The sequence below is a fragment of the Elaeis guineensis genome, chromosome 1 (genome assembly GCF_000442705.2).
Source record: "Elaeis guineensis isolate ETL-2024a chromosome 1, EG11, whole genome shotgun sequence".
NCBI lineage: Eukaryota > Viridiplantae > Streptophyta > Magnoliopsida > Arecales > Arecaceae > Elaeis > Elaeis guineensis.
Genome location: NC_025993.2, coordinates 124,874,220 through 124,898,849, shown reverse-complemented (window position 1 = coordinate 124,898,849; position 24,630 = coordinate 124,874,220). Strand labels below are relative to the sequence as shown.

Below are 24,630 nucleotides of genomic sequence, written 5' to 3'. Positions count from 1 at the left end.
GTCCAGACCCCTACGGGAGCCGGACATCGCCCCCGACTCCAATTGCGGGCAGACTCCGCCCGGGCTCCTACGGGAGCCGGACTCCGCCCACAACTCCAGCTGCAAGTAAACTTCATCTGGACTCCTACGGGAGTCGGACTTTGTCCCTGACTCTAATTGCAGGTAAACTTCGTCCGGACTCCTACGGGAGCCGGACTTCACTTCCAACTCCAATTGCAGGTAGACTTCACCTGAACTCCTATGGGAGCCAGACTTCATCTCTAGCCCCAGCTGCGGGAAGACTCCGTCCGTACTTCTGTGGGAGCCAGACTTCATCCCCGACTTCAACTGAAAGAAGACTCCATCCGGGCTCCTGCGAGAGCCAGACTCCAAGCTCCTCTCAGACGGATAGCTAGCCACCTCTCTCCGCCAGACACCCCAGCTGAACTCCGACCGATGGACCATCACCCCCTGACAGGCCGCAGCAACAGCCACGACTCTACTCCACCTCCTGCGACGGATTTCACGCGGCTCCATCACCCCCTGGCAGGCCGCAGCAACAGCCACGACTCTGCTCCACCTCCTGTGACGGATTCCATGTGGCTCCATCACTCCCTGGCAGGCCATAATAATGGCCACAATCCTGCTCCACTTCCTACGACGGATACCACGCGATTCTTCCATTCTCTGGCAAGTCGCGACAACGGACGCCGCTCCGCTCCCCGCAGCGGACTCCACGTGGCACGCCCCGGTGATAGCCATGGGTCCACTTCACTACTCTCCGCAACAAATTCCTCCTGACTCTGGGCGGCCCACTACCAGACGGTTACAGACATCGCTATCAATTTGTTGCCCCCTCCGCCTATAAAAGGGAGACCCCAGATATGTTATTCTCTAAGCTCTTATTTTTACCTAGAAACTCTGCTAAAATCTCCATTTGAGCACTCCATTCTTGTTGAGGTAGAGAACTGACTTGAGCATCGGAGGGTCTTGCCGGAGCAACCCCACCTCCGGTTTAGACTTCTTTTGCAGGTCCCGACGGCGACCGCGACTCCCTCGACTCCAGCTTCTCCGACGCAAGCAGATTTTTGCACCAACAGGATTGGCACTATAGGAAGGGCCTGTGTCTTCGCAGTACCCTAGTTTTTAAAGGAGCGCTCAACGGGATTACCCTCGGGCATCTTTTCCGGTGCCCTCTCCTCCTTCCTCCACTTGGTCTTTGCCCGATGCCTCCCCGTAAGGCATCCACACGGCGATCCACGACCTCCACGGCCAGATCTCAGGCTCCGACCTCGCCTCCAGTTTCCCAGCCTCCTCCTCCTCCTCCGACAATGGCGGTCTGTGCGGAGCAATTTGATCTGCTGGCACAGCAGGTCAGAGGCCTCACTGAAGCTGTGTAGGCCATGTAGCAGCAGCAGCAGCCGCAGGCATCAGTGCACCTGGAAAGAGTGTCACCAGAATACCAGAATCCGGTGGTGGGGTGGGCCACTTGGGCCAGCCACCCCATCTTTCCTGGGAAGACGAACCCGAGGGTGGAGAGCCCTCAATCGGATCATGACTCCACCCCTGGAAGATCCCTGCCCCCATTCTGCCAGAGGACCGTCGAGACCTGAAGTCGAGAGGATTTCCTGGACCGGAGACTCCAGGAGATGAACCGACGGATCGAAGAACTCCGCCACGCTCCCTCCGCTTATGGTGAAGATATTTGCACTGACCCTCCCTTTTCTCAAATGATCATGCAGGAACCAATCCCGCCAAACTTCAAACTCCCCCAGTTCGAAAGCTACGACAGAACTTCGGACCCAGTTGATCATCTGGAGGCCTTCTGGACGATGATGCTGCTTCATGGTGCACCCGACGCCATTCTGTGCTGAGCCTTCCCATCCACCTTGAAGGGAGCGGCGAGAAACTGGTACTCGATGCTGAAGTCGGGTACCATCTTTTCCTTCGATCAGATGAGCCACCAATTTGTGGCCCATTTTGTCAGCAGCCGGCATCTCCGGAAGGGTTCGAAGTCCCTCATTAATATCAAGTAGAGGGAGGGGGAGTCCATTCAGGCCTACATCAACCGTTTCAATGTCGCAGCATTGGAGGTCCAGAATTTGGATCAATCGGTAGCAATGGCTGCTCTGAAGGGCGGCCTTCAGAAGAATGACCTTTTGTTCTCCCTGGAGAAGAAGTACCCCAGGGATTTTGCTGATTTGTTGGCTCGAGCTGAAGGGTATGCCCGAGCGGAGGAAGCCTTCAAAATGAAGGATGAGGAGACTGCGAGGGAGCGGCAGGCGGGAGACTCGAGTAAGCCCGCAGTCGAAAAAGGGCTGAGAGAAGCTCGGCCACATTCTCGATCTCCTCCTGGGCACAAGCGTGTTCATACTCCTCTCTGGGTACATAGGCAGAGATGTCCGAAGCACGGGGTTCGACAGGGTTCTCCATCGAAAAGATTTCGCAACTACGTCCCCCTCAATGCCTCGAAGACCCAGGTACTGATGGAGATCAGGGAGCAGCTCCCTAGGTCAGAGAGGATGCGCACACACCCCGGGAAGCGCAACCCCAACAAGTTCTGTCTCTACCATCGCGACCACGGCCACGACACAGAAAAATGCATCCAGCTCCGAGATGAGATCGAGGAGCTCATCCGGTGAGGTCGACTCGATAGGTTCATTCGATGTCGGCCTGAGGGTAGAGAAGATCAGCCAAGGGCCCTGCCGCAAATGGAACCGCCAAGGAGGGAGGAGCAACCCGGAGATCGGCCTCCAATCGGGACCATCGACTCCATCACCGGAGGGCCTCAAGGAGGAGCAGACCTTCCACGACCATGGAACTCGAGAAACCTATAAATGTGCTGCTCATGACTTTGCTTTGAATCAAAATTTCTTTTGACTTTGCATGTCTTTCCCTTTTGGCATGGATATGTTATGATTGGGGATGACCCCTTCAAACAATTAAAACAAGATCATGTTTGGAACAGGAGGGGAACCTCGTCCTAACATGAGCCAAATGAAAGTCTAATTATTTTAAGATCGGATTGAGGAAAAGGCCCGTATAACGGCCCTTGGATGCCCCCTGAGCCATGTTAGGGACAGGTGGAGAACCTCGCCCTAACATGAGCAAAGTCAAAAGCTTGGTTCTTTTAGACCGGATGGGGGGAGAGGCCCTTCAACGCCCTTATGCACCCCCACAGCCATGTTAGGGATAGGAGGAGAACCTCACCCTAATATGAGCAAAGTCAAAGGCCTGGTTCTTTAGACCAGATGGGGGGAGAGGCCCTTCAACACCCTTATACGCCCCCACAGCCATGTTAGGGACAGGAGGAGAACCTCGCCCTAACATGAGCAAAGTCAAAGGCCCGATTCTTTTAGACCGGATGGGGGGAGAGGCCCTTCAATGCCCTTACACGCCCCCACAGCCATGTTAGGAACCGGAGGAGAACCTCACCCTAACATGAGCAAAGTCGAAGGTCCGATTCCTCTTAGACCGGATGGGGGGAGAGGCCAAACAGCGCCCACATGTGCCCCCACAGCCTTGTTAGGGACAGGAGGAGAACCTCGCCCTAACATGAGCAAAGTCGAAGGCCCGGTTCCTTTAGACCGGATGGGGGGAGAGGCCCTTGCAACGACCCTGATGTGCCCCCACAGCCCCACTGGGAACAGGAGGGGAACCTTGTCCTAACCCGAATCAAGATCGACTACGTCAAGGATAGAGGGAGAACCTCATCCTAATGATGACAAGGACCCGACTGCCCAACGAAATTGGATAAGGAGAAAAGTCCCCTCAATGGTACCTCTACACTTCTACGCGACCCCTTAAAAAGCAAGGGGAGGACCCTCACTCGAAAAGAGGAGGAAAATTGAAAAGAAAAGCGATGAATTACGCCGACAACCGATGAGAAACAAACCACACCAAAGACCTAAGGAACCTCATCTCTGTAAAGATGGAAAGTTCCTACCAAACATCCCCGGTCTCTAAGAAGGCTCTTAACACAGGCCAAGAAAACAACGACACCTTCGAGGTAATGCGGAGTCTGGACCACCAAGCTCGAGCCTACGACCGCGGACGACAAGAAAAGCAAATCAGTGTGGCGACGATTGGGCACCTCCAAACGACATCGACGTCGGACAAGTCTTAAAGACAAAAGAAATTCGGCGGATGACAACTTAATACAACACGCGGACGAGGTAACACAAAATTCTCTTTTCATTTCATTCACAAAATATACACTATAAAGCCCGACAGGCTAAAGAAAGAAAAGCAAAACGACAAGAGCAAGGCGAAACAACAAAAGAGAAAATGTATGCATGGAAAGATGGAAGGCCAAAAAGAGCCCTAGGGAAGCTCTGCTCCTCCCGACCTCGAATTATCTGCTTCACCCCTTATCCAGGACTGCCTCAGATTTTCAACTTCTTCTTCTAGCTCTCTCTTTTTCAGCAACGTATCTTGGAGCGCCCGATGGAGTTGCTGGCTTTCGTTCTCTGCCTCTTGACGCCTCTTTCTCAGGACCTCAGATTCTGCCTCCGCATCCTTAACGGCCTGCTGCTCGCATGCCAGCTAGATCTTCAATTGCTGCAGCTCAGCCATCCTCTCCCCAAGGGCGACAGAAAGCCCTTCGGCAGTTCTTCTTAGGGACTGGAGTTCATTGGAATCCCGAGAAGAAGCAAGTTGAGCCCTGTCAGCCAGCTGCCTTTGAAGATGGGCGACTTCGTCGGTCGCCACCCTGAGTCTCCCTTTATATTCATCCACCTGCCTGCACCAGTCGGCCCGATGCACGTCATAGCTCACCTCAGCATCCTGAAGCTGCTGCTGAAAGTCGGAGACCTTCTTCGACCACTCCCGATCGTCGTCGGCTCGAGCCAAGAGCCGAGATGAACTTCCCTCCAGCTGGCCAATCCTCTCCTGCGCAGCTGACAGTTTCGCCCTGAGATAACTGATCTTGGCAGCTTGAGCCCAAATTCGATCGCTGGCGCTCTTCTTGTGTTCCTCAAACTCCTTCGTGAAGTTCGCCTTCCTCCGATTGTACTCCATGATCCCCTTCACATGGAGATTCCGAAAGCGGGTGGCCTCTGAGGTGGCTTCAGAGTAACCCTCCCTTAACCTACGAAGCTCGCCTTCCATCTTCTTCGACCTTTTTGTCAAATGAAGAACCTCCTTCTTCAGCCGCTGGATCGTGGACTTCAGCAGGATCCTCTGGGGCAGGGGAAGTGCCTTGGCAGGACACTGCCATCGAGAGACAAAAGTGTCAAGGCACGTCTCATTGCAGAAAGAAAAATAAAAAAAGGGGAAGGAAGAAAGGAGAAGCCATCCACGACGAGAAATTCGACTTTATTGAGTGAATGTTTATTAAAGATAAAAAGAAAAAGAAAAATTATAGTAAAAAAAATTAAAAAAAAATATAAGGTCGGAGGTCTCAGACCTCTGCGGTAGGAGTTGGGGAGCTCGGTGTCTCTGGAAGGAGGGCTGCGGCAGCAGTAGCGGCAGGAGAAAGACCGGCCTCATCTTCAGACTCCTCGCCCAAGAAGCTGAGGTCGAGCTCGAGAAATTTTCTGGCCACCTTCTTCTGACAGAGCTCGAACCCCTTGATGAATGCTTCCTGGCTGAATCGGACGTTCAGGTCTCTCATCTTCGCGGAGGCCTTGAACTCCTCTACCGCAAGACCCCTGGCCTCTGAGACCAGGACCAAAATTTGCTCCACCAAATTGGCGACCTCGGCCTCCACCTTTCTCACCGTCTCCTCCGAGGTCTGTTTCTCTTCCTCCCGAGCCTGCTTTTCTCTCTCCAGGGCCTCTTGGAGGGCAACTACTTCAGCGGCCTTTTCTTTGAGGTGAGCGACTTCAGCCTGGCAACGCTCCTCTGCCTGGATGGCATTCCTCCTCGCCTGGTTCGTCGCCTCGATGTTGGCAAGGAGCTGGTGCCCAATCTGCAAGGGCGGCTAGGGGATCAGAACAAGGGTCGGAAAGCCAATTAAGTGAAGACTTGTTTACCTCGAGAAAGGACCCCAGGGAGTCCCAAACCTGCTGCTCAGGATCAGCGCGGTTGATCCTCTCGACGACTTCGGGCAGAATGCAGCCATCGATCAGTCACTTGATCAAGTCCCTGTCATTAAAGAGATTCTCCGGCTCTTCTTCGGAACCAAGGGACTCTTCAACGGTGGCTCGGTGGCTACTCCCCCTATGGGCCACCGACTTCCTCCTCATCCCCCTCTCGACTCCGGGCACCTCCGTGGAACGGACCCCCGAAACGGGAGCCCCAATCGGCGGACTCCCTGAAGAGGCCCGGGGGGCTGTTGGTTCGGCATCCGAAGGAATGTCGATCGTGGGAGCTGCCTGGACAGGTGCAGCCAAGCTCGTCTCCTCCACCCTGGCCTTCTTTGCTGATCCGAAGGCCGCAGCACCTTTTCTTTTGTGGGCCTTGAGGCCCCTAGCGAGCATCCGTGCTGCTTCGACGTCCATTCCTAAAAAAAAAAAATCAGAAATCAGTAATGGGGTGAAAAAGGAAGAAGTGACATGCAAAAAAAAAATCGAAAATCAGTAATGGGGTGAAAAAGGAAGAAGTGACATGCAAAAAAAAAAAAAAAAGAAAGAAAGAAAAAGAAGAAGGACGGAAGAAAAGAAGAGAAAAGAAAAGATGGAGTACTCACAGGATCCTGGGGGCTCAAGCCGATGTTGAACAAAAATTGCTCCCTCAGAAGGTTGGGAAGGGAAGGAGCGGAATAATCAAGAAGCTTTCGGGCGGCCTGGAGGTCGTCCTCCCCCAGGTTGGGAGCCCGACGGACAGAGTCCCTCAGAGAGCCCCAAGGGGGCAGGCCCAGCCTCAAGGTCGAGCAGTGGACGAAGAGGTATTTCTCCTTCCAGTTGTGGATTGAAGAGGGGGCACCTTTCAACAACCCCTTCTTGCCAAACTGAGGGGAGAAATACCACCAGTCCTTCACCGAAGGGTGACGCTTGAAGGTATAGAAATGCCTAAACAGAGAGAGGGATGGCTGGACCTCGACTACGTAGCAAAGGGAAAGAAATCCTATCAAAAACCTAAAGGAATTCGGAGCAACTGAAGCCAAAGAGATATCTAAGAAGCAGAAGAGGGCGACAACAAAGGGCGGAAGTGGAAGCCGGAGTCCGACACGGAATGCCTCCTGATACAGGCAAAAACGATCGGATGGGAGACTGCTGCCCGGTCGGAGGGGCCAAGAAGCTCCAGGTCGTACTCCGGAGGAACTCCATACTGAACCCTTATCAGTAGGAGTTCATCCAGAGTCAGGGAGCAGGGAATGGCACCCGGCGCAAAAGCCGGGCGAAGCCCAGTCCCATCAGTGGGTTCGTCTATAGAGCGGGGCTCCTGGGGGGCTGAGGCGAAAGAACTCCCGAAACTGCTAGAGGCGGAGGTGCCGAAAGACATTTCGAATGACTTCAAACGAAGATCCTAAAGATCCTAGAGAAATCAGGTGGGACAAAGGATGAGATGTCACGGGAGACCAAATTAGAGGAATGCGACAGAAGAAAATGGAGGAGAAAAGGCCCCTAAATGGAAAGAAGAAGAACGAAGGTTCTGGGACTAACCTAGACCGCCCTGAAGGATGCAGAGGGGCGAGGACAGGGATGACTCGAAAGATGCCTAGGGCCAAAGAAGACGCCAAGGAGGGTCAGGGCTCTCGGAGAAAAGGCGAATGCCGATGGAACTTTCAAGCGAAAAGGCGGGTTTAAATAGACCCTGAGATCCGGCGCCATAATGATCGCGAATCCCCCAGGCCGACCCATGCTCGACACGTGTCCCACTCGCCACGGCAGGTGGCTAAAAGCGGCTGGCAGCTGACGGAGCCATTACTGCGCCATACCTGGGCCAACGTACCAGCAGGAATTCCAAAGGGTCCCTTCGAATCGCCCCGATTCGAAAAGACTCCGGCACGCGCGCATTTAATGCCAAAATATCTAGGGGCGATCGTGCACAGGATTCAAGGGGATAACTTCGACTGCGAAAATTTCTCTATACTTTCTTCATTCAAAATTTGAACTCGAAAGTAGGGAGACTGGTGTTGGGTATAAAATACCCCCCAGTTGAAGTTCGTGACGGGAGTGACCCTCCGGGGATCCAACTGACTTTCGACCTCCGGCAACATCTCTTCAAACCTCCCGGGCGGCCGAGCCTCCGCCACACTCCCAAGTTTTGCCGATGGGCAGGACCCCGCCAGCGTCGATCGGATTCTTCGCGACGTCCAGACTCCTATGGGAGCCAGACCTTGTCCCCGATTCCAATTGCAGGCAGACTCCGCCCGGGTTCCTACGGGAGCCAGACTCCGCTCACAACTCCAGCTGCAGGTAAACTTCGTCCGGACTCCTACGGGAGCCGGACTTCGTCCCTAACTCTAATTGCAGGTAAACTTCGTCCGGACTCCTACGGGAGCCGGACTTCACTTCCAACTCCAATTGCAGGTAGACTTCGCCCGAACTCCTACGGGAGCCAGACTTCGTCTCCAGCCCCAGCTGCGGGAAGACTCCGTCCGGACTCCTACGGGAGCCGGACCTCGCCCACGACTTCACCTGCAGACTCCGCCCGGGCTCCTACGGGAGCCGAACTCCGCCCACAACTCCAGCTGCAGGTAAACTTCGTCCGGACCCCTACGGGAGCCGGACCTCGCCTCCGATTTCAATTTCAGGCAGACTCCGCTCGGACTCCTACGGGAGACAGACTCCACCCACAACTCCAGCTATAGGTAAACTTCATCCAGACTCCTACGGGAGCCGGACCTCGCCCACGACTTCACCTGCAGACTCCGCCCGGGCTTTTACGGGAGCCAGACTCCGCCCACAACTCCAGCTGCAGGTAAACTTCATCCGGACCCCTACGGGAACCTGACCTCACCCCCGATTCCAATTGCAGGCAGACTCCGCCTGGGCTCCTACGGGAGTCGGACTCCGCCCACAACTCCAGCTGCAGGTAAACTTCGTCCGAACTCCTACGGGAGCCAGACTTCATCCCTGACTCTGATTGCAGGTAAACTTCATCCGGACTCCTACGGGAGCCGGACTTCACTTCCAACTCCAATTGTAGGCAGACTCCGCCCATAACTCCAGCTGTAGGTAAACTTCGTCTGGACTCCTACGAAAGCCGGACCTCGCCCACAACTTCACCTGCAGACTTCGCCCGAGCTCCTACGGGAGCCAGACTCCGCCCACAACTCCAGCTGTAGGTAAACTTCGTTCGGACCCCTACGGGAGCCGGACTTTGCCCCCGACTCCAATTACGGGCAGACTCCGCCCGGGCTCCTACGGGAGCCGGACTCCGCCCACAACTCCAGCTGCAGGTAAACTTCGTCCGGACTCCTACGGGAGCCGGACTTCATCCCTGACTCTAATTGTAGGTAAACTTCGTCCGGACTCCTACGGGAGCCGGACTTCACTTCCAACTGCAATTGCAGGTAGACTTCACCCGAATTCCTACGGGAGCCAGACTTCATCTCCAGCCCCAGCTGCGGGAAGACTCCGTCCGTACTCCTGTGGGAGCCAGACTTCGTCCCCGACTTCAACTGAAAGAAGACTTCGTCCGGGCTCCTGCGAGAGTCGGACTCCAAGCTCCTCTCAGACGGGTAGCTAGCCACCTCTCTCCGCCAGACACCCCAGCTGAACTCCGGCCGATGGACCATCACCCCCTGACAGGCTGCAGCAACAACCACGACTCTGCTCCACCTCCTGCGATGGATTTCATGCAGCTCCATCACCCCCTGGCAGGTCACAGCAACAACCACGACTCTGCTCCACCTCCTGCGATGGATTCCACGCGGCTCCATCACTCCCTGGCAGGCCATAATAATGGCCACAATCCTGCCCCACTTCCTGCGATGGATACCGCGTGATTCTTCCATTCTCTGGCAAGTCACGACAATGGACGTCGCTTCGCTCCCCACGGTGGACTCCACGTGGCACGCCCCGGTGATAGCCACGGGTCCACTCCACTACTCTCCACAACAAACTCCTCCTGACTCTGGGCGGCCCACTGCCAGACGGTTACAGACATCACTATCAATTTGTTGCCCCCTCCGTCTATAAAAGGGGGACCCCAGATACGTTATTCTCTAAGCTCTTATTTTTACCTAGAAACTCTGCTAAAATCTCTGTTCGAGCACTCCATTCTTGTTGAGGCAGAGAACTGACTTGAGCGTCGGAGGGTCTTGCCGGAGCAACCCCACCTCCGATTTAGACTTCTTTAGCAGGTCCCGGCGGCGACCGCGACTCCCTCGACTCCAGCTTCTCTGATGCAAGTAGATTTTTGCACCAACATCGATGAAAGAGAGCATCTTATGGAAGCCTTACTTGCATGTCAAAGATGGTTCTCTAAGTGAAAGTTGTACAAGTGATCTTTAGACCTGAGATCACCATAGAATCTTGTGCACATAAATTTATATTTTGGTTCATACTCAAACATGGCATTAAGATATATACAGGGTGTTCTAGATATGGTGGAGTGTGTATGAAGGTTGTGAGTAGATCAACATAGAATCGATCACTCCTAGTAAGAGAAGATCGCATCCTGTGTATTCTCATTCCTAGATGACTTGAAAAAAATTTTTTGGCCAAAAGTAGGAAGGAGATTAGAAAGAGTTTCTAATGCTTCTTCATTGGAGCCATCATTGGTTAATTAAGAATTGATATGAATATGTGTTTGAGTTTGACATGGTTCCATACTCATGAATATATTCAGAGTGCAGGGATGATCAAAGGATTGAATTGCACGATAACTCGCAATTGAAGGATATATTTAATATTTTTATCAAATTTTATATCTTCTGGATAGTCATGATATATTGCTAGATATCAATCTTGACTTATAGATCTGATCAAATTAAAGAGATTAATTTGATCGCCAATTAGAAAGAGTTCTGATTGTTGAGATCGAATTAGCTCAATTGGACCTAGATCAATTAGATTAAAGTCTAATCAAATTAGATCAACTTACACCTGAATCAACTACTAGCTAGATGTGAAATCTAATAGGTTACACACATATAAAAATTAGCCAAGGATCTTTTTAAAAGAAAGATTGATTAAAATTTTGGATTCAATCAGGGTTCTGGTAAGCATGCTAGCATGTGTAGAAACCCTAGCTCCTTTGGAGATTAATTTGGTCTCATACCTTGCTGATTTGCTAGCCCAATTTAGTGGGTATTTGGGTCAGGTCAAGCCACCTAGAAACAGCCAAAAAAGAGGTGCCACATCTTATCTTAACATCAAAAACCAAGAGTCCAAGATGAGAAGGACTCTTGGCGTAAATATGCAGAGCGCACGTGCTATTTGGTTTTGGCATGCAGATGGACTAAGAGTCCTTCTATTTTGGGTTTCTATTTTTTATGGCAACTAGATCAGATCATGAACCACCTAGCATTCCATTTAAATTATAAAAAATCCATCAGATTATGCATAAAAAAATTCCTGGAACATTGCTGCACATGCAATAGATTTTTTAAATGCATGAAGGGATGTGAAGACTCCTTCTGTTTAAGGAGTCTTAAGCGATTTTTTTATCTGATAATTTTTTTTATAAAGATTATTTTTAAGTATTGATCATGTGGTAAAAATCTAAAAAATTATTGGATATTGGAAGGTTGCTTTTGATGCCCTTTTCTGGGTGTGCATGCTCACGACAGTGAGAAGGTACTTGCGCGTCTCTCCGATTAAGAGTCCTTCTTCAGTTTAAACACTTATCCAAATGGGGTGTCACTTGCTGATAGTCTTCCCATTTGAATTATGTGTTATGTGGTAATTTTTCACACATATCTGAAGTCAGAAGAGACATGAAAAGCAGAAGGATTGATCATTCAATTCTTACATCTCCTATCCACTCCCTCTCTCCCTCTCTTACAACTCTAGGGTTTAGGACAAAGGCTTTTTCTTTTAAGACAAGCCTAATCCTAATAACTCTAAGGGTTTAAGAGGTCTAGAAGAAGGTGGTCAGGTCCAGTGGGTGGTTCTAAGAGATTCAAACTCAGATCTGAAGGAAGGTCTGATCGATTGGTGGCTAGTCGAGTTCTAGGAGGTAGAACTCTTGAAGCAAGATGAAGAAGGAGCACTGTCCTTAGTTTAATTTTCATGTGGATTATCATTAGAGGACGGACACTTAGATGCTTCATGAAAATTAGATTAGCGCTATAGGTATTCTTCTAATCTAAATTTACATTTATTGTTCTTTAATTGATACAGTCAAGGATTTCTGGGTATTAGGGTTTTCGATGCATCGAGTGCTTTGAATGAAAATTTTAAACATCTAACCCTTTCACTGTACCATTGAAATTCAACGATAGTATCAGAGCCTATCTTGATCTATATAATCAAAGATTAAATTATTATCTTGATTGGATCAAGCATGGTTTTGATTTGGTTCAAGTCGGATCAAGGATTGAACCTGATTGAACATCCAAACCCTAGTATGTCTTAGAGACATATTTTAAATATAAAATGTATGATGTATGTATAAAATTTTTTTAGTAGCTTAGTACTCTAATTGAGATTCATCACAAGGCTGTTCGGGCATAAGAGCAAATAGGGTTCAGAGATCCTCTCTTCCTATTCCATAGAATACTCTTATGGCGTGTAAGGGTGCTACTGTGATGTTCCAAGAAGAAGAATCATGAAAAGAGTATTTTATATTCATGCATGTTATTAGAATTTCATGTATATATGATATGCTTGAGATGCTTAATTATAATCATATTATATGATTATGTTTTCATATCTTAGAGATATGATTGGATGCTATGATTAGTTGTTATGATTTTTAAGATACAACTATATTAGTGCATCATTGTGATTGATTGATTTAGGATGTGCTTGAGATCATTAAAGTCCTCATAAAAATCATACTAAGTCATAGCATTGTGAACCAGTAGCTGACCTATTTTCTTGAATCGATTAATCAATTGGTATCTAAGGAGTGTTTCAAGTGTGGTGGTTATTTAATTGCTTTTGTTGCTGGCCTGGCCAATTTTATTGATGTCTAAAAAAAACAACGGGGGGACCGCCACCAATCTTAACATTTTTCTAGCTAATTGGATTAGTTTGAATCTTGAATGATGGTAGCTCAGTGTTTTGAACACTACATATACCTTCCTTCATGTCTAGTCAATATCCTGTCAAAAATTATAGTACATTTGTTGTGATATCTACAAGGCTTGCTATGGAGATTGATGAGGATTTGTCTTGCTGCATATTAGATGCTTTACGATATATTTTAAATATATTACTTTGTTGTGATATCCACAAGAATAATATTTTTCAAATATGACTATATAAAAATGAAGGATTTGACTTAACTATAAAATACTATAGTTTGTTGTGATACCTACAAGGCTATGAGTATTTTTAGAGACAAAGATTATGTTGAGAGTTGCATGAGATGTAATTAGATAGATTTTCCTATCTTTGAATTTATTGAGATTTGTTGTGATATCCACAAGGCTTCAATGAGGGATTAGGGTCTCAACCCCATTAAGAAATCAAATTAGGATTTCTCGTTTACCATAGGAGAGGGCTACAGTATCTGATAAAATAGTGGGAGATATAACTAGTTTTAAAAGTCCTTTTTTAGTTATGCAAGTCAAATATGAGTGGTCTGCTTATATTATTATTTTTTATTTATGCAGATTTAAGTCTGCATTATGGCTTCTTTATTTTTACTGCATAACACCATAGATAAAAATATGTTGATCGATCTCAACTATATGGATTAGTTGAGGAACTTGCAAGTTAGGTTTATATCGAAGAAGAACTCCGATGTTCTGGATATTCTTGACCTTGGATTGGTCAGTTATAATAAGAAGGCAAAAGATGTCCATATAGATATTATCTGTTCATTTTGTGGCAAATTTGGATATTGGGAGTATAATTGCAAGAATAATCTTGCAAGTTTGAAGCAGAGTGCAAGTATAGTACCAAAAAGTGTGTATATAATACAGACCTATTTTTTATTGAGTAGCTTAGACTCTAATACTTGAGTATTGGATACTGCCTGTAGATCACATATTTATAATTCATTACAATGACTACAGAATACAAAGGTCTGAAAAGAGGTGACCTCGAGCTTTATGATGCAAGTGGAGAGTCTATTAGCACAGAGGCTGTGGAAACCTGTATGCTTGATTTACCTTCAGATAAAATTTTAGAATTGAAAGACTGTTATTATATGTCAAAGGTTATTAAAAATATTATTTCTATATCTTTATTATTAAAACAAGGTTATGAAATAAGGCTAATAGGAAATGGATGCTCTATTTTCTTTTCTAATAAATTTTATGGCAGTGGTTATATTGATAACAATCTTTTAATTCTTACACTCAATGAAAATATTTTTTATATTAAAAAAATATAAAAAAAAAGAGAGAAGATGTGAATATCACATATCTCTGGCATTGCCGTCTTGGTCATATTAGTGAGTCAAGGATAAATAAGTTATACAAAAAAAAAAATTTTGACCCATATGATTATGAATCATTAGAAACTTATGAATCTTGTCTCATGGATAAGATAACCAAGACTCCATTTTCTGGATATAGAGAGAGGGCAAATGAGTTGTTCGCCCTAGTACATACAGATGTATGTGGATCGATGATAACTCAGGCTAGAGGAGGATACTCCTATTTTATCATCTTTATAGATGAGCTATCAAGGTTTGGGTATGTGTATCTTATGAAATATAAATTTGAAATCTTTGATAAGTTCCAGGAGTATTAATATATGGTTAAGAAATAAATTAAAAAAATATTAAGGTTCTTCGATCAGATCGAGAAGGAGAATACTTATCCAGTAAATTTCTTGATCATCTTAAAAGTAAAGGGTGTAACAGAAAGGAGAAATCGCACTTTGATGGATATAGTGTGGTCCATGATGTGCTTCACTGATCTCTCAATATCTTTCTGAAGATATGCCCTAGAGACTGCCGCATACATATTAAATAGGGTGCCTTCGAAGTCTGTTGCAAGCACACCATATGAGATATGGAAGGGAAGGAAGCCTAATCTTAAACATCTTAAGATTTGGGGCTATCCTGCTTATGTCAAAAATATTTTTAGACATAAGCTTAGTGCTAGATCAGACAAGTATAGATTTGTAGAGTATTCTAAAAAAATTAATGGATACTATTTCTACCACCCTATTGAACAAAAGGTATTTGTTAGTAGGCATATCATTTTCTTGAAAAATAAATTCTTCCAAGAAGGAGGTAGGGAGAGAAATATTGAACTTATGAAAGTTCATGATCTACAAACTGACCTAGAAATACCTATGAATGAATCACAAGAAGATTCTTAATTAGAAATATCCAAGGATGAGGTACATCCACAGTACACACCTCCTCTTCGAAGATCAGATAGAGTGCGTCAAGCACCTCTGAGATATGATTTTATCATTGAGAATGATAATTCGATCAACATCATTCAGGATGATGATCCACTGATCTATTTGAAAGCTGTCGTGAGTAGAGACTCAGACAGATGGCTGGAAGCCATAAAATCTGAGATGGACTCGATGTACACCAACCAAATGTGGACCTTGGTTGATGCACCTGAGGGTGTGACCCCAATAGGATGCAAGTGGGTCATCAAAAAGAAGATTGAAGCAGATGGCCAAGTAGAAACCTACAAAGCTAGGTTGGTGGCAAAGAGTTTCAGACAAAGGTAAAGAATTGACTATGATGAAATCTTCTCACCAGTGGCTATGCTCAAGTCCATCCAGATTTTGCTTGCTATAGCAGCATACTACAATTATGAGATCTGGCAGATGAATGTCAAGACCGCATTCCTCAATGATAATCTAGAAGAAGAGGTCTATATGACTCAGCCAGAGAAATTTATCTCAAGTAGGAGGGCAAATCAAGTATGCAAGTTAAAAAGATCCATTTATGGATTAAAGCAGACTTCGAGGAGCTGGAATATCTAATTTGACATGACAGTCAAAGAGTTTGACTTTGTCAAAAATAAAGATGAACCGTATGTGTATGAGAAAATAAGTGGGAGTGCTATTATTTTTTTAATTTTATATGTCGATAACATACTACTCATTAGGAATGATATCCCAATATGCAATCGGTCAAGACTTGGCTATCGAATATATTTTCCATGAAAGACTTGGATGAAGCATCCTATATACTAGGTATAAAGATCTATAGAGATAGATCTAAAAGGATGTTAGGCTTATCCCAGTCACGGTACATAGATCTCATATTAAAGAGGTTTAATATAGAGGCAAGTAAGAGAGGTTACCTACTTGCAAGTCATGGTATACGTCTCTCTAAGAAAATATCCTAAGACACCAGAAGAGAGAAAGAAGATGAATAAAATATCTTCTGCTTTAGCTGTGGGATCAATTATATATGCCATGCTATGTATCAGGCCTGATGTAGCTTATGCTTTGGATGTAGCTAGCAGATTTTAGGCTGATCTAGGGGAGGATCATTGAAAAGCTGTGAAAAATATTTTGAAGTACCTAAGAAATACTAAAAATATTTTTCTCATATATGGAGGAAGATCAGAGTTGAAACTAGAGGGATATACAGATTCTAGTTTTCAATCTGATTCGAATGATAGTAAGTCAATATCAGGATATGTGTTTATCCTTAATGGTAGGCAGTGAGTTGGAAGAATTTCAAGCAGCAGACAGTAGCTGACTCAACTATTGAGGTAGAGTACATCACTGCTAGTGAAGTCGCTAAGGAAGCTATCTGAATGAAGAAGTTCATCATAGATTTAGGAGTCGTTCCTAAGATTGAAGGATCGGTGCCACTCTATTATGATAATACTGAGGCCATTATTCAAGCTAAGGAACCCAGATCTCATCAAAGATCCAAACACATCCTCAGACACTTCCACCTCGTTAGAAAAATTGTAAAGAGACAAGATGTTGTCCTTGAACGAGTAGATACAAAGAACAATATAGCAGATCCATTTACTATGGCCATACCATAGCAACTATTTGATCGCCATCTTGATTATATGGGATTGAGATATAAAGGTGATTGGCATTAGTGCAAGTGGAAGATTGAAAGAAGAATGCCCTACAAGCTAATCGCAAATGTGTTACGATGGAATTTTTTTTTATAATTTTTCAACTCATATAATGATATTTATTATTTGATAATAAAATGAGATATTGATTCCTTATATTAGCTGCATCTTATTATATCTAAGATTATGATGAATCCCAAAAATTAGGGCAATGATTTTAGAAAACATGAATGGGTCATGCTGGTGAGAACTAAAATACTAAAATTTTAATCTTAAATATTTCTGATCATAAGATCATTGAGTCAGAGATCAATGTTTCGGATGGACTGGCACATCCTAGGAATACTTGATGGAGAGGGTGGCAAATCTCACTAGCAACTTGTGTGGGACACTAATACAAGGATGTGGGTGCTCATTTGGAAAATGAGTCCACTGAATTGACTCGATGAAAGAGAACATCTTATGAAAGCCTTACTTGTATGTCAAAGATGGTTCTCTAAGTGGGAGTTGTGCAAGTGATCCTTAGACTTGAAATCACCATGAAATTTTATGCACATGAATTCATATTTTGGTTCATACTCAAGCATGGCATTAAGATATGTACGGGGTGTTCTAGATATGATGGAGTGTGTATGAAGGTTATGAGTAGGTCAATATAGAATCGATCACTCCTAGTAAGAGAAGATTACATCCTGTGTATTCTCATTCCTAGATGACTCGAAAAAAAATTTTGACCAAAAATAGGAAGGAGATTAGAAAGAGTTTCTAATGCTTCTTTATTGGAGTCATCATTGGTTAATTAAGAATCGATATGAATATGTGTTTGAGTTTGACATGGTTCTATACTCATGAACATATTCAAGGTGCTGGGATGATCAAAAGATTGAATTGCATGATAACTTATCACTGAAAGGTATATTTGATATTTTTATCAAATTTTATATCTTCTGAATAGTCATGATATATTGCTAGATATCAATCTTGATTTGTAAGTCTGATCGAATTAAAGAGTTTAATTCGATCGTCAATTAGAAAAAGTTCTAATTGTTGAGCTTGGGTTAGCTCAATTGGACCTAGATCGGTTAGATTAAAGTCTAATCAAATTAGGTTAACTTACACCCAGACCTACTACTAGTTAGATGTAGAACCCAATGGATCACACATATATAGAAATTAGCTAAGAAAAAAAGGTTGATTAAAATTTTGGATTCAATCAGGATTCTGGTAAGCATGCTAGCACATGTGGAAACCCTATTTCCTTTGGAGATCAATTTGGCCTCATGCCTTGCTGATTTGCTAGCCCAATTTGGTGGGCATTTGGGTCAGATCAAGCCACCTAGAAATAGTTAAGAAAGAGGTGCCACATCTTATCTTAACACCAAAAACCAAGAGTCCAAGATGAGAAGGACTCTTGGCGCAAATATGTAGAGCGCACGTGCTATTTGGTTTTGGCATACAGATGGACTAAGAGTCCTTCTATTTTGGATCTCTATTTTTTATGAAAACTAGATCATATCATGAGCCACCTATCATGCCATTTAAAGTATGAAAAATCCATCAGATTGTGCATGAAAATATTCCTGGAACATTGCTGTGTGAGCGATAGGTTTTCTGGATGCGTGAAGGGATGCAAAGACTCCTTCTGTTTAAGGAGCCTTAAGCAACTTTTTTATCTGATAATTTTTCTAATAAAGATAAGTTTTAAGTACTAATTATGTGGTAAAAATTTGAAAATTATTGGATATTGGAAGGTCGCTTTTGATGCCCTTTTCTGGGCGTGCGTGCATGTGATAAAGAGATGGCACTTGCACGTCTCTTCGGTTAAGAGTCCTTTTTTGGTTTAAACACTTATCCAAATGAGGTGTCACTTGCTGATAGTCTTTCCATTTGAATTATGTATTATGTGGCAATTTTTCATGCATATCTAAAGTCGGAAGAGATGCAAATAGCATCTCATTCTGGGCATGTGCGTGTGAGAGGGCTGAAATCAATGTATCACATCCTAAAGAGTCCTACTATTTAAAGACTCTCAGATAAGTGATACGATGACTTGATATGGCTTTCCAGATGAGGTGTTCCTTCTCTGTTGGTGCCCTATCTAGTGCTATAAATAGGGGATAGTAGAAGGGTTGATCATTCAATTCTTACATCCCCTATCCACTCCCTCTCTCCCTCTCTTACAACTCTAAGATTTAGGACAAAGGCTTGTTCTTTTAAGACAAGCCTAATCCTAATAACTCTAAGGGCTTAAGAGATCTAAAATAAGGTAGTTAGGTCCAGGGGGTAGTTCTGAGAGGTTCAGACTCAGATCTGAAGGAAGGAGTGATCGATTGGTGGCTAGTCGAGTTTTAGGGATTAAAACTCTTGAAGCAAGGTGAAGAAGGAGTGCTGTCTTTGGTTCAATTTTTGTGTAGATCATCATTGAAGGGTAGACATTTGGACATCTCATGGAAATTGAATTAGCACTATAGGTATTCTTCTAATCCAAATTTATATTTATTGTTCTTTGATTGATATAGTCAAAGATTTTTGGGCATTAGGATTTTCGGTGCATCGGATGTTTTGAATAAAAATTTTAAACACCTAACCCTTCCACTATACCATCAGAACCTGATAAATATGAGCTATTTAAAATGAAGCAACAAGAAACTATCACTGAAATGTTTACATGATTCATCGATATTTTAAATGGTTTAAAGAGTCTCGGAAGAGACTATACTAATAGTGATGTGGTTCGAAAAATTTTTAGGTTTTTGCCAAAAATTGAGAGCCAAAGATGACTGCTATTCAAGAGATGAAGGATCTAAATAAGCTTACATTGGAAGAGCTCATTGGTTCACTCATGACTCATGAGCTGAACATGAACCAAGAAAAAGAAGAAGTGAAGAAAAAGAAGAACATCGCCCTAAAAGCTACTGCTATCCATGAAGAAGATAGTGACTCTGAAGAAGGCTCAGAGGATGATGAAGAGATGGCAATGATAGCTAAAAGGTTCAAGAAATTCATGAGGAGAAGAAAGAAATTTGAACCAAAGAGAAGGTATTACAAGGGAGAAGGTAGTAAGAAGAAAGAGAGAAAGAGCAACCTCTTTGCTATGAGTATAAAAAGCCCGAATATTTCTGGATGGATTACCTATTGTTGAAGAAAAGCTCCAAAAAGTCAAAGAAGAAAGTACTAAAAGTAACATGGAGTAATGATGAGGATTCGTCTTCAAGTGATGAAGAGTTTCAAAAAGAAAAAAAGATAAATCTTTGCCTCATGGCTCTAGATAATGAGGTAAACGATGATGACTCAATTTTTAAATTTATATTTAAAAAATTATATGATACTTTTAATGATTTATTTTATAATTTTAAGAAGCTATCTTATAAGAATAAAGAATTTAAGAAAGAGAATCAATCTTTAAGTAAAGATAAAGCTAAAATAGAAGAAGATATGAAAGAATTACAAAGTAAGCTAGATGAATCAAATAAAAAGAATGAATCCTTACAAGAAGAGGTGAATAAATTAAAATCTATAGCACATAAACTTATACTAAGTTCTTAAAATTTGTAAATATTGATTGAAAAATAAAAGATGATTTTTGATAAAATCGATATAGGATATAATCCATTAAGGAAGGAAAAATTTTTAAAGAATGTATTTACAAATTCTCAAAATCATGATAGGAACATTACTTATTATAGATGTAATAAAATTGGACATAAATTTATAAAAGGCAAAACTATTAATACAAGTAAAATCTTTAATTCAAACAAACCAAAGATAAAGTAAATTTGGGTTCCAAAAAGAACCATTTGTGCTAACCCCAAAGGATCCAAGTTAGTTTGGATACCTAAATCTACTTGATTGCTTGTGTAGGTGTGCTTGACATCCGTGAGAGCTAAAAGAAGGTGGTACCTTGATAGCGGATGCTTGAGACACATGACGAAAGATAAATCATAATTTATCTCTCTTGAAGCTAAAGATGGAGGTGTGGTGACTTTTGAAAATAATAGTAAAGAAAAAATTATGATCTCGATAATATCTTGATACCACCCTCTACTAGTATAGAAAATATATTGTTAGTTAAAAGTTTGACGCATAACTTGCTTAGCATAAGTCAACTTTGTGATAAAAGCTTTAATGTTTCCTTCAAATCTTCTCATTGCATTGTAACTAGTTCATTTGATTATAGCATTAAATTCATAAGGAAGAGACATGGCAATGTTTACATTGTTGATCTTGATGAACTTAAAAATAAAAATATTGAATATCTTATTACTATGAATGCTAAAGTAAATGAATCTAGTTGGATTTGGCATAATAGACTAGGTCATGCAAGTATGGATTTATTAGCAAGATTAATTAAACTTGACTTGGTAAAAGGTTTACCTAAGATAAATTTTGAAAGGAATAAAATTTACAAAGCATGTCAACCTGAGAAACAAACTAAATCTTTTTTCAAATCCAAGAATATTGTCTCAACAAGTAGGCCATTAGAATTACTTTATATGGACTTGTTTGGACCTATCTCAACCACTAGTCTTGGAGGAAAAAGATTTGGATTCGTTATAATTGATGACTATTCTAGATTCACTTGGATGTTATTCTTAGCACATAAAGATGAAGCCTTTGATATATTTGTTAATTTATTTAACAAAATAACTAGTAAAAAAGAGTGTAGTATTTTGAAAATAAGAAGTGATCATAGTACCGAATTTGAAAATTATAGGTTTAAAAATTTTTATTCTAAAAATAAAATTAATCATAATTTTTTTACACCTAAGACACCTTAACAAAATAGGATGGTAGAAAGAAAGAAAAGGATATTAATTGAAATGGCACGAACCATGCTTTGTGAAAGCAATACTTTTAGACAGAAGTTATTAACACCACATGCTATGTGCTAAATAGGACATTAATTAGATCAATTTTAAAGAAAACTCTATATGAACTCTATAAAAAAAAGAAACCTAATGTTTCATATTTTAAAGTTTTTGGGTGTAGATCTTTCATTTTAATAAATAGTAAAGATAAACTAAAAAAATTTGATGCAAAATCAGATGAAGGCATTGTTCTAAGTCACTTATCTAGTAGTAAAGCATATAGAGTATTTAACAAAAGAACATTGATCATAGAAGAATCGATGCATGTCATTTTTTATGAAACTAACTCTCATAAAATAAGGAAAGAAAAGCTTGATATGGATGCAGAAAATTTTGAAAAGAAGTTAAAAGATATGACTATTGAAGATACTCCTTCTCAACAAAAGAAAGATGTGGAGCAAGATGCTCAAGAAGATATGCCACAACTTCAAGATGAGCAAGGTACATCCAATTTATCAAAAAAATGAAGATATGATCACAATCATCCTAAGAAATTAATAATAGATGATCCATCTCATGGTATTAAAACTAGAGCATCACTTAGGGAAGCTATGAATCACTTTGCTTTTGTATCATTTTTAGAACCTAAAAATATAATAGAAGCTGAAAAAGATTCTAATTGGATATTAGCAATGTAAAAAGAATTAAACCAATTTGAAAGAAATAAAGTTTAAAAATTAGTTAAAAGACCTAAAAGCTTTTTAGTAATTGGAACTAAATAGATCTTTAGGAATAAACTTAATGAGAAGAAAAATATAATTAGAAATAAGGCTAGGTTGGTTGCACAAAGATACAATCAAGAAAAAAAAAATAATTTTGACTTATTTTAAAATTTGTTGCACTCATAGCTAGACTTGAAGCTATTAGGTTTCTCTTAGTATTTCTTTACTTTATAAATTTTAAACTTTTTTAAATAGATATAAAGAGTGCATTGTTAAATAGATTAATTGAGGAGAAAATTTATGTAGAACAATCTTCAGATTTTAAAAATCAAGAATTACTTAATCATATATTTAAATTTTAGAAAGCTTTATATGGATTAAAACAAGTACCTAGGGCATGATATGATAGATTAAGTAAGTTCTTACTAAATAATGACTTTAAAAGAGGCAATATAGATAAAATATTATTCATAAAGAGAAGATCAAATGATTTATTGATTATGCAATTATATGTTCATGATATGGTATGCAATGCTACTAATGAAGTCCTATGTAGAGATTTTGTTAGACTTATGCAGGATGAGTTCAAGATGAGCATGATGGGAGAGCTAAAATTTTTTTTCAAACTCCAAATCAAGCAATTAAATGAGGAGATCTTCATCAACCAAAGCAAATGCATCAAAAAAATTTGAAAAAAATTTGAGATGGAGAATGTCAGAGGAAGTGGCACCTCTATGAGTATGAGTTACAAGCTTGATCAAGATCTAAAAGGAAAAGCAATAGATCCCAAACTATACCAAAGTATGATTTGATCTTTTCTCTATTTAACTGCAAGTAGATTGGATATAATATTTAGCATGTGCATATGTGTACATTATCAATCAAATCCTAAAAAAATATCATGTAGTTGCAGTTAAAAAAATCTTTAAGTATCTAATAAACACTCAAGATGTAGGTTTATGGTATTCAAAACAATCCTCATTTGACTTAATTGGATATAGTGATTTAGATTTTGCTGGTTATTGCTTAGATAGGAATAGTACAAGTGGTATATATCAATTTTTAAGAATAAATTTGATCTCATAGTTTAGCAAGAAATAAAACTCAGTAGCCTTATCTATGGTAAAAGCCGAATACATTACTATTGGGGGTTATTGTGCTCAACTATTATAGATCAAACAATAACTAAAGGACTATAGTATTATTTATAATAATATTTTTATTTGATGTGACAATATCAGTACCATAAACTTAACTAAAAATTCTATATTACACTCAAGAATAAAATATATAGAAGTTAGACACCATTTTATTAGAGAACATATGCAAAATAATGATATAACTCTTGAATTTGTGCCAACTGAAAAATAAATTTTTAAATGAAGAAAGATTTTGTGCAATGAGGAAATAGTTAGGATTATTTGATCCAATTTGTTGAATTGTTGAATGTGCATTTTATATTGAAATGATTGGTTCTAATATGATGGATTTTCTTGAATTATTCATATTTTAATTTTATTAGGAAAGACATGTTTAAATTATATCATTCTTGATCTTGAAATCTAGGTAGTTTAGGTTTGTATTGAACTGAGCCAGCTAATCCATTTTCTGAGTCGACTAATGAAAAACCTAGTCTACCCATCACTGTGCTGACTCAAAATGAGTCTGAGTCGACTCAGTTGTCAGAAATCCTATTTTTTTAATGAGATTTTTCGTGGGACCTTTACTATTAATTTCTTGTTTCTTTTGAGCCATCCCACTATTAGACCCTTAGAACCCTAAATCCATCTCTTAGAACCCTACATCCACTACAAATCGAGGAGGATTTTTGGATCTATGGTGCCCAAGAAGCGACTTGCTTCACGGACAAAGCACCCTTGCACATTCTCATCACCAAGGAGAAGGCTTCATGGAGAAGAACAGCGGACTAAGTTTCGTCAAGACCACCACCCTGAGCCATCTCAGTCTGCTTGCAATATGTCTCCTCCTCCTCCAGTAGCCCTAGCTCAGCCTCCTCCTCAACCATCTTTATCATCTCCTACACAAGAAAGGGTGATTCCTCTCTCTTCTAGGGTTGTCACCATGGAAAGAAAAATAGATTTTGATTTTTTGAAATCTTGAGCACTTTGAGATTGGTGAATGTTTGAAG

General features: G+C 42.0%; 1 long non-coding RNA gene across 1 annotated transcript; it reads left to right on the top strand.

The window, feature by feature from the left end:
- Positions 1–19,118: 19,118 nt before the first annotated feature.
- LOC140854798 (uncharacterized) lies at positions 19,119–23,276 on the top strand. The gene is made up of 4 exons (XR_012137937.1): positions 19,119–19,422; positions 19,701–20,227; positions 20,813–20,924; positions 22,147–23,276. It is a non-coding gene; the product is annotated as an uncharacterized lncRNA (long non-coding RNA).
- The last annotated feature ends 1,354 nt before the right edge of the window (positions 23,277–24,630 follow it).